The sequence below is a fragment of the Ranitomeya imitator genome, chromosome 10 (genome assembly GCF_032444005.1).
Source record: "Ranitomeya imitator isolate aRanImi1 chromosome 10, aRanImi1.pri, whole genome shotgun sequence".
NCBI classification, from domain to species: Eukaryota; Metazoa; Chordata; class Amphibia; order Anura; family Dendrobatidae; genus Ranitomeya; species Ranitomeya imitator.
In genome coordinates this window covers 53507483-53523833 of record NC_091291.1, presented here as the reverse complement: position 1 = coordinate 53523833, position 16351 = coordinate 53507483, and the positions used below count along the sequence as shown (strand labels likewise).

The following is a 16351-nucleotide window of genomic DNA, read 5'->3' as shown; positions in this document are numbered from 1 at the left end:
CTCTTGATGAGCTTCAAGAGGTAGTCACCGGGAATGGTCTTCCAACAATCTTGAAGGAGTTCCCAGAGATGCTTAGCACTTGTTGGCCCTTTTGCCTTCACTCTGCGGTCCAGCTCACCCCAAACTATCTCGATTGGGTCCAGGTCTGGTGACTGTGGAGGCCAGGTCATCTGGTGTAGCACTTCATCACTCTCTTTCTTGGTCAAATAGCCCTTACACAGCCTGGGAGTGTGTTTGGGGTCATTGTCCTGTTGAAAAATAAATGATGGTCCAACTAAGCGCAAACCGGATGGAATAGCATGCCGCTGCAAGATTCTGTGGTAGCCACGCTAGTTCAGTATGCCTTCAATTTTGAGTAAATCTCCAACAGTGTCATGAGCAAAGCACCCCCACACCATCACACCTCCTCCTCCATGCTTCATGGTTTGAACCAGGTATGTAGAGTCCATCCGTTCACCTTTTCTGCATTTGCACAAAGACACCGTAGTTGGAACCAAAGATCTCAAATTTGGACTCACCAGACCAAAGCACAGATTTCCACTGGTCTAATGTCCATTCCTTGTGTTCTTTAGCCCAAACAAGGCTCTTCTGCTTGTTGCCTGTCCTTAGCTATGGTTTCCTAGCAGCTATTTTACCATGAAGGCCTGCTGCACAAAGTCTCTTAACAGTTGTTGCAGAGATGTGTCTGCTGCTAGAACTCTGTGTGGCATTGACCTGGTCTCTAATCTGAGCTGCTGTTAACCTGCGATTTCTGAGGCTGGTGACTCGGATAAACTAATCCTCAGAAGCAGAGGTAACTCTTGGTCTTCCTTTCCTGGGGCGGTCCTCATTTGAGCCAGTTTCTTTGTAGCACTTGATGGTTTTTGCAACTGCACTTGGGGACACTTTCAAAGTTTTCCCAATTTTTTGGACTGACTAACCTTCATTTCTTAAAGTAATGATGGCCACTCGTTTTTCTTTACTTAGCTGCTTTTTTCTTGCAATAGCACAAATTCTAACAGTCTATTCAGTAGGACTATCAGCTGTGTATCCACCAGACTTCTGCACAACACATTTGATGGTCCCAACCCCATTTATAAGGCAAGAAATCCCACTTATTAAACCTAACAGGGCGCACCTATTAAGTGAAAACTATTTCCGGTGACTCCTCTTGAAGCTCATCAAGAGAATGCTAAGAGTGTGCAAAGCAGTCATCAAAGCAAAAGGTGGCTACTTTGAAGAACCTAGAATATAAGGCATATTTTCAGTTGATTCACATTTATTTTTTTGTTATGTATATAATTCCACATGTGTTAATTCATAGTTTTGATGCCTTCAGTGTGAATGTACAATTTTCATAGTCATGAAAATACAGAAAAATCTTTAAATGAGAAGGTGTGTCCAAACTTTTGGTCTGTAATGTACATAGATGCAGCGACACAGACGCGCAGAGCAAGGGTTAAACAATTATTCACTTTATCAACACAGGAATAAATTCCTCACAGGGAGAACATACAAACTCCATACAGATATTGTACTTGGTGGGATTTGAACCCAGGACCCCAGCGCTGCTGTTCTAGTATAATAACGCATTTCATGGTGTCATCTTTCTGTAGGGGGGTGTGATTGCACTTCTCAGTCCAACCCCTTACACTGACTTCACACCAGTAGTTTAATAATTAATTAATTTACATTATATATATCAGTGATCCATTGTTCACATGTTTTCAGGTTCTTCCTGTGAATGAAGCCTCTCTGATATCTGATAGAGCGTCTGGACTTGAAGGTAAATGGTTCCTTCCCATTCTTTTGAATATAATGTTAATGTGATAATTCAACAGCTGAACACTGTTTAATGCTTATATAAAATTATAGTTATACATTGTACTTAGTAAAAATAATCAGTTCTGTTTGTATTTATTTGTTAGAAATTAGAATATCTTTAACCCCTTCACCTCCAGGCCATTTTCCGTTTTTGCATTTTTATTTTGTGCTCCCCTTCTTCCTAGAGCCATAACTTTTTTTGTTTTTTGTCAATATGGCCATGTGAGGGCTTGTTTTTTGCGGGAAGAGTTGTACATTTGAATGACACTTTTGGTTTCATCATAAAGTGTACTGGAAAACGGGAACAAAATTTCGAGTGCGGTGAAATGGCAAAAAAACGTGTTATTCCGTAGTGTAGAAAACATGTTTACTGTATTTGCTAAAACTGACCTGACTTTATGATTCTCCAGGATATTGCATCATTTTTAAAGACCAGTAGCATCTCCATTTTTTGGAATCTGAGGCTGGGTGAGGGCTTATTTTTTGCACAACGAGCTATTTTTTATATTTTTACCATTTTGGTGTAGATACATGCGATGTTTTGTTCGCCCGTTACTGCATTTTACTACAATGATGCATTGACCGAAAAAAAAGTAATTCAGGCAATTTTACTTAATTCTCGTTACACCATGTACAGATTGGATAAAAAAATTTTATATTTTGATAGAGCGGGTGATTCTGAACTTGTCAATACCAAATATGTGTTTTTTTTTTTTTTTTTTTAGATTGTTTTATTTTGAATGGGGGGTGAATTAAACTTTTATATTTTTTTACTTTTTTTATTTTTTAAAAACATTTTTTTTACTTTATGCTTGCTTCAATAGTCTGCATGGGAGACTAGAAGCTGCGATCATCTGATCACAAAGACAATCTGTTACAAAGATAGGGATCGTCGAACGGTGTGCTGCCTACCTGGCGCTCGAGTCCGACACATCGCTGATCAGGTGGACAGATTATTGGGAGGGGCTGGTGAGGATCCAGTGGTCATGGTGCACATTGGCACTAATGACCAAGTTAGAGGTAGGTGGAAGGTCCTTAAAGATGATTTCAGGGAATTAGGCTGCAAGCTGAAAGCAAGGACCTCCAACGTGGTATTTTCCGAAATTCTGCCTGTACCACGTGCCACGCCAGAGAGGCAACGGGAGTTTAGGGAGGTTAATAAGTGGCTCAATAATTGGTGTAGAAGGAGGGGTTTGGGTTCCTGCAGAACTGGACCGGCTTCTCAGTGGGCTACAGGCTCTACGCTAGGGACGGGCTGCACCTCAATGGGGAGGGTGCAGCTGTGCTGGGTGAGAGAATGGCTAGAAGGTTGGAGGAGTGTTTAAACTAGGAATTGGGGGGGGTATTCATTTTATAGGAGGGGAAGATAGTGCAGATAGAGACCTGGGCACAAATAAGGAAGTTGGGGGTGGCGGTGGCATGGGGGGTGGGGTTAGAACAGTTAATAATTTAAGAAATAGAAGTACAGAGAGGAACATAAAGTGCATGTATACTAATGCCAGAAGCCTCGCCAACAAAATGGACGAATTAGAACTAATGTTGTTGGAGCATAATTATGACATGGTGGGGATATCTGAAACGTGGCTGGATGAGAGCCATGACTGGGCTGTTAACTTGCAGGGCTATAGCCTGTTCAGAAATGACCGTACAGATAAGCGAGGGGGAGGGGTGTGTCTGTATGTAAAATCGTCCTTAAAACCCATCCTGCGCGATAATATAGGTGAATTTAATGAAAATGTAGAATCCCTGTGGGTGGAGATAAAGGGAGGGGGAAAAAATAATAAATTACTGATAGCGGTTTGTTATAAATCTCCAAAAATAATGGAAGCAATGGAGAATATCCTCGTAAAGCAAATAGATGAAGCTGCGACTCAAGGAGAAGTCATTATTATGGGGGACTTCAACTACCCTGAAATAGATTGAGGAACAGAAACCTGCAGTTCCAGCAAAGGTAATCGGTTTTTGACAACTATGAGAGACAATTACCTTTCACAACTGGTTCAGGACCCAACAAGAAGGGGGGCACTGCTAGACCTAATATTAACCAACAGGCCAGACCGCATAGCAAATATAAGGGTTGGGGGTCACTTGGGAAATAGTGATCACAAAATAATAAGTTTTCATGTATCCTTTAAAAAGATGTGTAGTAGAGGGGTTACAAGGACACTAAACTTCAGGAGGGCAAATTTCCAACGGATGAGAGAGGATCTTGGTGCAATTAACTGGGACGATATCCTGAGACACAAAAATACACAAAGAAAATGGGAGACGTTTATTAGCATCCTGGATAGGACCTGTGCACAGTATATACCGTATGGGAATAAACATACTAGAAATAGGAGGAAACCAATATGGCTAAATAGAGCTGTAAGGGACGCAATAAGTGACAAAAAGAAAGCATTTAGAGAATTAAAGGAAGTAGGTAGTGAGGAGGCATTAAATAAATACAGAAAATTAAATAAATTCTGTAAAAAGCAAATCAAGGCAGCAAAGATTGAGACAGAGAGACTCATTGCCAGAGAGAGTAAAAATAATCCTAAAATATTCTTTAACTACATAAATAGTAAGAAACTAAAAAATGATAGTGTTGGCCCCCTTAAAAATAGTCTGGGTGAGATGGTGGATGAGGATGAGGAAAAAGCCAATATGCTAAATGACTTTTTTCATCAGTATTTACACAAGAAAATCCCATGGCAGACAAAAAGTCTAGTGATAAAAATTCCCAATTAAATGTCACCTGCTTAACCCAGCAGGAAGTGCGGCGGCGTCTAAAAATCACTAAAATTGACAAATCTCCGGGCCCGGATGGGATACACCCTCGAGTACTGCAGGAATTAAGTACAGTCATTGATAGACCATTATTTTTAATCTTTAAAGACTCCATAATAACAGGGTCTGTGCCACAGGACTGGCGTATAGCAAATGTGGTGCCAATATTCAAAAAGTGAACAAAAACTGAACTCGGAAATTATAGGCCAGTAAGCTTAACCTCTACAGTTGGTAAAATCCTGGAGGGCATTCTAAGGGACGCTATACTGGAGTATCTGAAGAGGAATAACCTCATGACCCAGTATCAGCACGGGTTTACTAGGGACCGTTCATGTCAGACTAATTTGATCAGTTTCTATGAGGAGGTAAGTTCCGGATTGGACCAAGGGAACCCAGTGGATGTAGTCTATATGGACTTTTCAAAAGCTTTTGATACGGTGCCACACAAAAGGTTGATACATAAAATGAGAATAATGGGTTGAGAGCTGGCTAAGGGAAAGGAAACAAAGGGTGGTTATTAATGGAGCATACTCGGACTGGGTCGCGGTTAGCAGTGGGGTACCACAGGGGTCAGTATTGGGCCCTCTTCTTTTTAACATATTTATTAATGACCTTGTAGGGGGCATTCAGAGTAGAATTTCAATGTTTGCAGATGACACTAAACTCTGCAGGGTAATCAATACAGAGGAGGACAATTTTATATTACAGGATGATTTATGTAAACTAGAAGCTTGGGCTGATAAATGGCAAATGAGCTTTAATGGGGATAAATGTAAGCTCATGCACTTGGGTAGAAGTAATAAGATGTATAATTATGTGCTTAATTCTAAAACTCTGGGCAAAACCGTCAATGAAAAAGACCTGGGTGTATGGGTGGATGACAAACTCATATTCAGTGGCCAGTGTCAGGCAGCTGCTACAAAGGCAAATAAAATAATGGGATGCATTAAAAGAGGCATAGATGCTCATGAGGAGAATATAATTTTACCTCAATACAAGTCACTAGTTCGACCACACTTAGAATACTGTGCACAGTTCTGGTCTCCGGTGTTTAAGAAAGACATAGCTGAACTAGAGCGGGTGCAGAGAAGAGCGACCAAGGTTATTAGAGGACTGGGGGGTCTGCAATACCAAGATAGGTTATTACACTTAGGGCTATTTAGTTTGGAAAAACGAAGACTAAGGGGTGATCTTATGTTAATGTATAAATATATGAGGGGACAGTACAAAGACCTTTCTGATGATCTTTTTAATCATAGACCTGAGACAGGGACAAGGGGGCATCCTGTGCGTTTGGAGGAAAAAAGGTTTAAGCATAATAACAGACGCGGATTCTTTACTGTAAGAGCAGTGAGACTATGGAACTCTCTGCCGTATGATGTTGTAATGAGTGATTCATTACTTAAATTTAAGAGGGGACTGGATACCTTTCTGGAAAAGTATAATGTTACAGGGTATATATAGTAGATTCCTTGATAGGGAGTTGATCCAGGGAACTAGTCTGATTGCCGTATGTGGAGTTGGGAAGGAATTTTTTTCCCCAATGTGGAGCTTACTCTTTGCCACATGGGTTTTTTTTGCCTTCCTCTGGATCAACATGCTAGGGCATGTTAGGTTAGGCTATGGGGTGAACTAGATGGACTTATAGTCTTCCTTCAACCTTAATGACTATGTAATTATGTAACTATGTAACTATGATCACTTGTGATATACAGAAGAGGGCTTTAGTCCTCCTCTGTGTATCAGAAATGTTTACTTGTTATGAGCGCCGACCGCTGGGCGGCACTGAGGTGAGTTTTCAGGTTCCGTCTGAAGGATCCGACTGTGGTTGATAGTCGGACGTGTTGGGGCAGAGAGTTCCAGAGGATGGGGGATATTCGGGAGAAGTCTTGGAGGCGATTGGATGAGGAGCAAATAAGTGTGGAGGAGAGAAGGAGGTCTTGGGAGGACCGGAGATCACGTGAGGGAAGATAGATGTCCGTGTTCGGCTGGTTCGGACGGACATTTTTTTTTAAGTCACACTGAACTTGACCCAGTACCCTGAACTGGGGTCCTGCCATTGGGGACCAGAACTTCAAAGCTGTAAAATGGCTATAAAATGTTCATAGTAAAAGATAGGGAGCTGCATAAAGAAGCAACATGAGGGTAAGAGCAGGGCTATTTCCCTGCAAACACATGTGGAAAGGAAAACTACAATTAGGGGTTATTTCACCATAACAAAAAGAGAAAGAAAATTAATAACAAAAATTTTAACAGTGTCTCTACAGACTGTGGTTTGCCACCTCCACTCCAGTTACAAATTTCACTCGCAGAGCATGGAGGAGAATATCCCCACAAAATCAGATATTCCCCCAGACCATGGGACACAGTACTTCAACAGAAGCTGATTCAAATTTCAGACACAGAGTATGGAGAACAATACTCCCACAGAAGAAGCATATAAATTTCAGCCTCGGAGCATGGGGAACCCTATACCCGCAGGAGATTACACTAAATTTCAGCCACATAGCATAGAGTAAAAAATGTATGCTTAAGTCATGTATGTACTGCAAATACATCTGAGGAAAACATAGTAGGTCCTGAATAGTGATGACGAGCGAATTTGTTCAAAAACGATCACCAAACAAATTCGGCACGAATATGGCACATTCGGATTCGTGATCGAAAACACAAGCAAAATTTTATAAAATTGTGAAAAATCGGTAACATTTGGTAAAAAGTGTAGAAAAATGTATGCATTGCCACTAAAGTATTTTCAGCACTTTGGCTACAATAATGGTGGTGCATCATGATTGTAGGGCAAGTGTTTGATAAGGGGAGGGGGTTTGCAGACCTCATAGACTGCAGCGACCCATAGAAACTATTCTCCCACAAAGTGACGCCACACACGGGTATTTCAAATATAACTCTTTTATTACTCTTTATAAAATAACTTGCCAATGGCAACTTCAATTTTTCTTTTCTCTTTTGGCTTAATAATTAAGGTCGCAGCTTAAAACCCGGCAACATTTTGCCAACCAAACGGGTGTAGGGAGATTGACTGCCCTCCGGACTCCCGGCGCAGGTATCATCACCAACCTCATAACCACCCATTCCGCCGCTGCGACTGAAAGAAGAAAACATAACCACTCAACCTAAGGGAGGGAGGGAGGGAGACAGGTCCGGGTCCAAGTGAGGGGATCCGGAAGGCAGGGAGACAAGCACCACCTCTTCTTGAATGGGGCCCCGCCCCCCGAGAAAGCCCGGCCCCCAGGAGCGCAGCGACGTCACCCCGTGGGAGACCTGGTGAGAGCCATGCCAAGGCCCTGCAGTCAGGGGACAGCGGAAATAGCCGCGGTGTCCCACAGGCTCAGCATGATTGTAAACAGTATTTTATTTTTTTCTTACTTTAAGTGTGCACATTGCATCTAGCCAATCAAGTCACAGGAAACATCCACAATATCCTGACTCAACTGCTTGTGTCATTAGCTGTGAAATCACATGTGCCTCTCCATGTAAAGAGTGGACATCTTCCTTTAGTGCCATTTTGACACATGTAACAGCTCAGAGAGGCTTCTCCTGATGATGGCATTGTTAGCAGGTAGATTTTAGATACAGTGGGGTAAATAAGTATTTGATCCTTTGCTGATTTTGTAAGTTTGCCCACTGATAAAAACGTGAACAGTCTATAATTTTTAGGGTAGGTTAACTTTAACATTGAGAGATAGAATATCAAAAATAAAATCCATAAAATAACTTTGTATAAATTATATGCATTTATTTGCATTTTGCAGAGAGAAATATGTATTTGATCCCTCTGGCAAACAAGACTTAATTCTTGGTGGCCAAACCCTTGTTGGCAAGCACAGCAGTCAGACGTTTATTGTAGTTGATGATGAGGTTTGTGTACATGTCAGGAGGAATTTTGGTCCACTCCTCTTTGCAGATCATCTCTAAATCATTAACATTTTGAAGCTGTCGTTTGGCAACTTGGAGCTTCAATTGCCTCTATTTATTATTATTATTATTATTATTATTATTAGTTATTTATATAGCACCATTGATTCCATTGTGCTTTACATGAGAATGGATTACATACAAGTTACAGATATCACTTACAGTAAACAAACTAACAATGACAGACTGATACAGAGGGGTGATGACCCTGCCCTTGCGGGCTTACATTCTACAGATCGCTGAATGTGCGATCTGTGTGCCTGAATGTGCCTCTATAAGTTTTCTATGGAATTAAGTTCTGGAGACTGGCTAGGCAACTCCATGATCCTAATGTGCTTCTTTTTGAGCCACTCCTATGTTGCCTTGGCTGTATGTTTTGGGTCATTGTCTTGCTGGAAGACCCTGCCAAGACCCATTTTTAATGCCCTGGCGGAGGAAAGGAGGTTGTCACTCAGTATTTTACGGTACATGGCTCCATCCATTCTCCCATTGATGCTGTTAAGTAGTCCTGTGCCTTTAGCAGAGAAACACCCCCAAAACATAATGTTTTCGACTCCATGCTTGACAGTGGGGACGGTGTTATTTGAGTCATAGGCAACATTTATCTTCCTCCAAACACAGCGAGTTGAGTTAATGCCAAAGTCCTCAATTTTTTTTCTCATCTGACCACAGCACCTTCTCCCAATCACTCACAGAATCATCCAGATGTTCATTGGCAAACTTCAGATGGGACTGCACGTGTCTTCTTGAGCAGGGGGACCTTGCCGGCACTGCAGGATTTTAAACCTTTACAGTGTAATGTGTTACCAATGGTTTTCTTGCTGACTGTGGTCCCAGCTGCCTTGAGATCATTAACAAGTTCCCACTGTTAGGACTGGCGGAACGCACCAAGACAGATGATATAGATGCGTTCGCAGTCCGGGGTCCACCGTGCAGGTGAAAACCTGCTGCTAGCAATTTGCAGACTATATGGCGGTACACTAAAGTATACACGCGTGGGTTAAACCTCACCCAGCGTGAAAGAAGCAATCCTGTTAAGTCACAGGACCGCGGTACCGCACCTAAAGCGCGAGCAAGTAGTCAGCGAACTCAACCCCAACTAGGATTGAAGTCCGATTAGACCCTTGCTGGCACAACACCGCAACTGGGTGTGTAAGGAAACTGAAAAGAATATTAAGGCACAAGAGTGCATGCGGTGCCGCACTGACGAACGCCACTAACCACCCAGGCTTGGGTAAGGAAAGCACAGAGGAAGTGCACGGCGCCGTACTGGCGGTCACAGCAACTGGACGCTGTAATGTGTGATTCGTGCTGTAGGATAAGTCGGGCGCTAGATAGCAACCATACACCTTCCGCGAACAGACATTCAATAGGGTAGGGGTATCCAAGGACGACTTGCATTCACAACATACACACATTAACAATTGTAAGACAATACTAGCGCATGGCCGTGCGGTCATGCGCAGTTTATATAGTTGCAGCACAGGAAGTGGCTACAGCACTTTTGCCCTTCCAAGACCTGCCAAGAGGACCAATGGAATGTGCTGCAGAGCCTGAGCACATGACCCTCGATCTCCAACGGGAGATCTTACCCTGGGCATGCTCAGTACGTGCAGACAAGGACTTAGTCCCAGAGAAGTCCGCTCGCTGCTGACCAGCAGTGACTTTAATGGCAGAGACTGGAGAAGCAGCGGTAACTCTCAGAACAGAGTGAGAATGAGCAAGACGCTGGGACTGACGTCTTTGCTGAGCAGACTCCACTGCGGCTGGATAAGAATGGGAGACTGCAGCGGAGGTGGTTTGAGATTCCCCCTGAGCAGAAGCGGGAACTCGACCCCTAACACCCACCATGTTGTTTTTGGCTGATCTCTCACCTTCCTCATGATCAAGCATACCCCACGAGGTGAGATTTTGAATGGTGCCCCAGAATGATGTCGATTGACAGTCATTTTGTATTTCTTCATTTTTCTTACTAATGCACCAACAGTTGTCTCCTTCTCACACAACATCTTACTTATGGTTTTGTAGCCAATTCCAGCTTTGTGCAGGTCTATAATCTTGTCCCTGACATCCTTATAAAGCTCTTTGGTCTTGCCCCTGTTGTAGAGGTTAGATTCTGCAGGTAATGAGTTGATTAGGAGTGACTATCTGGTCTGTAGGAACCAGAACTCTTAATGGTTGGTAGAGGATCAAATACTTATCACTGCAAAATGCAAATAAATTTATATAATTTATACAATGTGATTTTTCGATTTTATTTTTGATATTCTATCTCTCAATGTTAAAATTAGCCTACCTTTAAAATTATAGACTGTTCATGTTTTTGTCAGTGGGCAAACTTACAAAATCAGCAAAGGATCCAATACGTATTTCCTCCACTTTAATTAGCTAGGCGGTTGTTTATGTGTCAGATAGTTTAGCTAGGGAGTGGCCTGTGTGGCTGTGAACTTGACCTTCCAGCAATCATTTTTTTGTTTGTTTTTTGCCATTACTGAGGTCCACAGACAAAGACAGCAGGGCACATGTCATTCAAGTATGTTGTGTGCTGCTTCTCTTGTGCTCCATGCATTAATAAAGCATTCTAAACCTTATTTTTTTACTAGCTAAATGTGAAACAGCATGACATATCCCACCTTGTCATTTAGTGGTGTGGTGATATTGTTCTTTAATTTGAGCTGTTGTACATGAAAAAATATTCTTTTGGGGCAGCTACCTGATTCACCATGCCATATTTCACCTTGTTATTTATGTGGCGGTGAAATTCAACAGTGTGTATAGCTCATGCACATTAAAAAATAAAAAATTCTGTTGCTATATATATTACAGCCTGCTGTATTCCACGTTGTACAGTAGGGGACATCCCACTTTCAAATTGTTTGCAGCCTATGTTATAGAGGCCTAATCCACAGGCTCCCCCAAATTTATTTTGTTACTATCGTCATACAGTAGGGGACGTCTCACTTTTAAGTTGTTTGTAGCATCTAGTCTATGTTATAGAGGCCACATCCTCAGGACCAAAAATATTTATTGTGTTACTAATGTCATACAATAGGGGAAATCTCAATTTCAAATTGTTTGTATCCTCCACTCTGTGTTAGAAATACATCATCCACAGGGAAAATTGTTTGTAGCATCTACTCTATGTTATAGAAACATCATCCACAGGGAAAAAATATTTCTTGTGCTACTAACGTCATACAGTAGAGTACATTTCACTTTCAAATTGTTTGCAGCATCTACTCGAAGTTAGAGAGGCCTCATCAACAGTACAAAAATATTTCTTGTGCTACTAACAGCATACAGAAGTGGACATCTCACTTTCAAATTGTTTGTATAATGTATTCTATGTTATAGAGGCTTCATCCACAGGCCGCAAAAAAATTCTTCTGTTACTTATGTCATACAGTAGGGGATACTTTCAAATTGTTTGTAGCATCTACTTTATGTTATTGAGTCCACATTCACAGGGACAAAAATGTTTCTTGTGTTACTAACATCATACAGTAGGGGACATCTCGCTTTCGTATTGTTTGTAGCATCTACTCTATGTTATAGAGGCCTCATCCATAGCCCCCCCCAAAAAAATTTTCTCTTACCATTGTCATAGAGTAAGGGACATATCACTTTCAAACTGATTGTAGCATCTAGCCCATGTTGTTGATGCCTCATCCACAGGCCTAAAAATAATACTGCTGCTACCAACGTCATACAGCAGGGGTTATCTTATTGTCAAACTGTTTGTAACATCTAATCTATGTTATAGAGGCCTCATCCACAGTCCCCCAAAAAGTCTTCTGTTACTAACTAGAAATGAGCGAATATTTCAATATTCTATTCGGACTACATTAGCTGAATTTGCAATATTCGAATATTAATTTGTTGAATATTTGCCAAACACTACCGAACACCATTATAGTCAATGGGAGGCAAAAACAAACGCATGCACATCACCTTAGAACAGCCCCAAATGCTGCCAAAACATACCAAATGAGGGACAGACACCAGGAAAGTGGCCTAAATTCACCCACAGCACAAATTGCAGCATGGCACTGCAGCAATCAGCCAGGCATGAGGTATCGTGGCCCAGGTCAGCATTTACAGTTTTCCAATGAAGGTCACAGTAAGACGAGGTGAGTGAGGGATCGGTGTAGGGCCTCTTTGCTGGGAGCACTGATAACACATGCAACACTTCTACCTGCTTTCACACTGAGCGGCACTCAGGTGGCACAAATATCTGATTTCTAGACTACCATTGTCAGAAAAATTTAAGGATAATAACACGGGTAGTTGAGTACAAGGAAGTGGATGCCTCGGAAGTCTCGGAGGCCTTCAGCTACAGGCAAGACGCATGAACAAGAAATCTACACATTTATATAAATTAGTGACCAACACTATTAAAGTGGCATCACTTTCACCACAGTATAAATAGTAGAATAGGGACTGACAGGTCTTTATCTACACCCAATACAGCAGATGGACACTCCAACCATGAGTGTTCACATTTCCAAAAATTATTGTCAGACACCACCAAATTGGCACATGAAGAAAAGGACAGCACCACAGCAATTGTGAAAAGACAGCTCCAAAGTTTATTCTGCCATCTGCAACGTTTCGGTCCGTGGACCTTTTTCAAGCATAGTGAAAAGACAATACAACCACCATTATATACCCTTAGGCCAAACCCATTAATTAACAAGCAACCAATGGTGTGGCTCCATATACCTGGAAAAAATACATCATAGTGCAACGTACATATATACATATAAAAACAGTCCCACATTGCCAGCCCCCTATATATACTAGCCGATAACATAGTCCAACTACCTCTGATCGCTCGCCACTATTGTGTGACACTCGTAAATCCCCAATAAGTCCCCAAAGTCCACAATGTAAACAAATATCACTCGCACCAATCCGGGTACTGCATCCACGATCGTCATGGCATTGTGGGCGTGTTCAGAACAAGAGCAGTCCAATCAGCTCCTCAATCTTAAATCATGTGATCGACATATGCCCAGCATGCAGTGCTCCTCACCGCACTAGTTCATAGGCTGCTGGACCACATGTCAGTGGTAAACAAACACCGCCCACTCTTGTCCAATGGTGCACATTGTATTGTACATGTCCGTGACATTATCCCTGTCCGTAACTCATATGCGCATGTCGCAGTCCCGGACTCCAGTACAATCAGCACACTGAGTCCATATAGTCAGCGACTGCGTATGACAGAGGAATTCTCCATAAATCTCTTCATGACAGATGGTTCCAGTGAGCGGTCCCATAGCGCTATAATGACGGAATCCAGCATAGTCAGCACACTGAGTCTATTTAATCGACAACTGCAAAGTAATGCTCCATAGACTTCTTCATAATAGATGACTCCAGTGAGCGGTCACATAGCGCTACAATCAGCGCGCAAAAGTACATCCAGGCTCATAGCTAGGTATAGTATTTTTTCACTCCAGGTCCATAGTATACAACGGTATACAATATGACATTTCTCCACTGGACACCTTATATATTTATCCCCAATATCGACTATTCATATACTATGTGATCCGTCATTTTAAATATTTACATCTATTCATACGGGCCTGTAATGAAAAACGACATATACCGAAAAAACAACCATCATAATAGTTTAAATCAGTCCGTATAAAACTCCTTGCAAGGACATACATAGATCACAAACTCCTTTGGTACCAGGGATTCCCAGCCCGTCTCCCATGTTGGTAATTGCCCAGCCTCAAGCTGCTTAGCATTTGCGATCTGACGAGAGCAGGCACATTAACTCCATAGACATGTATATTTTTTTTTATCCTGGAAAAACTACATCCAAGCATAAAAAGGGAAAAAGGAGGGGAAAAAAACAGATTAAGGTAGATATCAGAGATTCCCAGCCCGTCTCCCATGTTGGTAATTGCCCAGCCTCAAGCTGCTTAGCATTTGTGATCTGACGAGAGCAGGCACATTAACTCCATATACATCTATATTTTTTTAACCTGGAAAAAATACATCCAAGCATAAAAAGGAAAAAGGAGGGGAAAAAAACACAATATATAAAAAAACGGATTAAGGTAGATATCAGGCAAATAGCCACACTCTCCTCAGATCAAATTGATCAAGAGGCTACATTTGTATATATAGGACAGATCTAAAAAGCAACTGTTAATGAGACCACCTCTAACAAAAATAAACAGTATATAATAGAATTAAAAACAATAATACACCGATAAGGTACCACAAATGACCAAAAGGACCTTACAGGAGACAACTTTGTTGATAATCAATATTTAAGCCTTTTGGAGAGAGAGTATCAAGCTCATAGATCCATTTCAATTCTTTTCTCTTCAGAAGAGAGACCCGATCGCCACCCCGTCTTGGCATAGGTACATCATCAATGACTCCGTATCTGAGCTGATTAACCGAGTGCCCGAACTCATGGAAGTGCCTAGGTACTGGAAGGTCAATCAAATTCGTTCTAATAGTACTCTTATGCTTTGAAATTCTCGCTTTGACCTCCATTGTGGTCTCCCCTACATAGTAGAGACCACACGGGCAGCTAAGGATGTAGACCACAAAACTACTTCTGCATGTATATCGTTTCCATATCGTATACTTTTTTCCAGTGTGGGGATGATAAAAACATGCCCCTTTGATTAAATTATTGCAGCTTGCACATCCGAGACAGGGAAAATTACCCAGGCTCGGACGGCTTAAAGTAGTCTGCGGATCCCTCCTTGAGCTGCCCACATCAGACACCACCAACTCGTCCTTCAGATTTCTATTTCTCCTATATGAGAATAATGGGGGCGACTGAAACTCACTCACATTGTCATGTCCCCTCCCCAAAAGTGACCAGTGCCTTCGAATCACATCCGAGATCTGGCCACTCAAACCATTAAATGCTGTCACAAATGGTATCCTCTTATCAGATTCGATAGCAACCTTGGGAGTAAGGAGCTCATCTCTTCCTTTAGACAATGCTTTAGTTTTGAATGTATCCAAGTCCTCCTTAGGATATCCTCTCGCCAGAAATTTTTGGCACATCTCATTAAGCCTCAAATCTATAAGAGAGTCACTCGAGACAATCCTCCTGACTCTTAGGAGTTGGCTCCATGGGAGGGACTCCACCATTCTCCGTGGATGTTCACTGGAAAAATGTAAAACATTATTCCTGTCTGTCTTTTTGACAAACAGGTCAGTATATAAAAAACCTTCACTCTTATAGACACATGTATCCAGAAATTGCATCCTGGTCTGAGAGCACTCCATTGTGAAACCCAACCCAGGGTAGATATTATTCAAAAAAAGGTGGAATTGTACGAGCTCATCATAATCACCATCCCAAACCAGGAAGATGTCGTCGATGTAGCACCGCCAGCCCCTAACACGGCCCCAAAACTGCGACTTGTACACGTGTTCGCCCTCCAGGACAGCCATATAGATGTTAGCATACGTAGGGGCCACATTGGACCCCATGGCTGTCCCGCGGCGCTGCAGGAAGAAATCATCCCCAAAGAGAAAAAAATTCCTCTCGAGAATGAACTCCAGCAGCGCCAGGGCGAACCGTGCACAGTCCGGGGCCATGTCGGAGCCGGCCAGCGCCACACCGACAGCAGACAACCCCCTGGCATGCTCGATGGAAGTGTATAGAGATGTAACATCAAATGACACCAACCATGTGGTATCCCCGACCTGCACACCCTCCAAGGACCTAATGAAATCACTAGTATCCTTCACATAGGAAGGTGTAGTAACCGCAAATTTTCTCAGTAAATGATCCAAAAAGATTGCCACTTTATTACACAGAGACCCCCTGCCCGACACAATCGGGCGGCCA

At 42.2% G+C, this 16351-nt stretch overlaps 1 protein-coding gene across 2 annotated transcripts in view; it reads left to right on the top strand.

Moving 5' to 3' along the window:
- Positions 1-1607: 1607 nt before the first annotated feature.
- LOC138650892 (sulfotransferase 2B1-like) overlaps positions 1608-16351 on the top strand; it is a 298310-nt gene continuing 283566 nt past the window's right edge. The window contains exon 1 of one of the 2 annotated variants that reach the window (XM_069740750.1): positions 1608-1765. The gene's annotated coding sequence lies outside the window, so the exon portion shown is untranslated. The remainder of the gene's footprint in view (positions 1766-16351) is intronic. The other variant, XM_069740749.1, reaches the window with a different exon arrangement.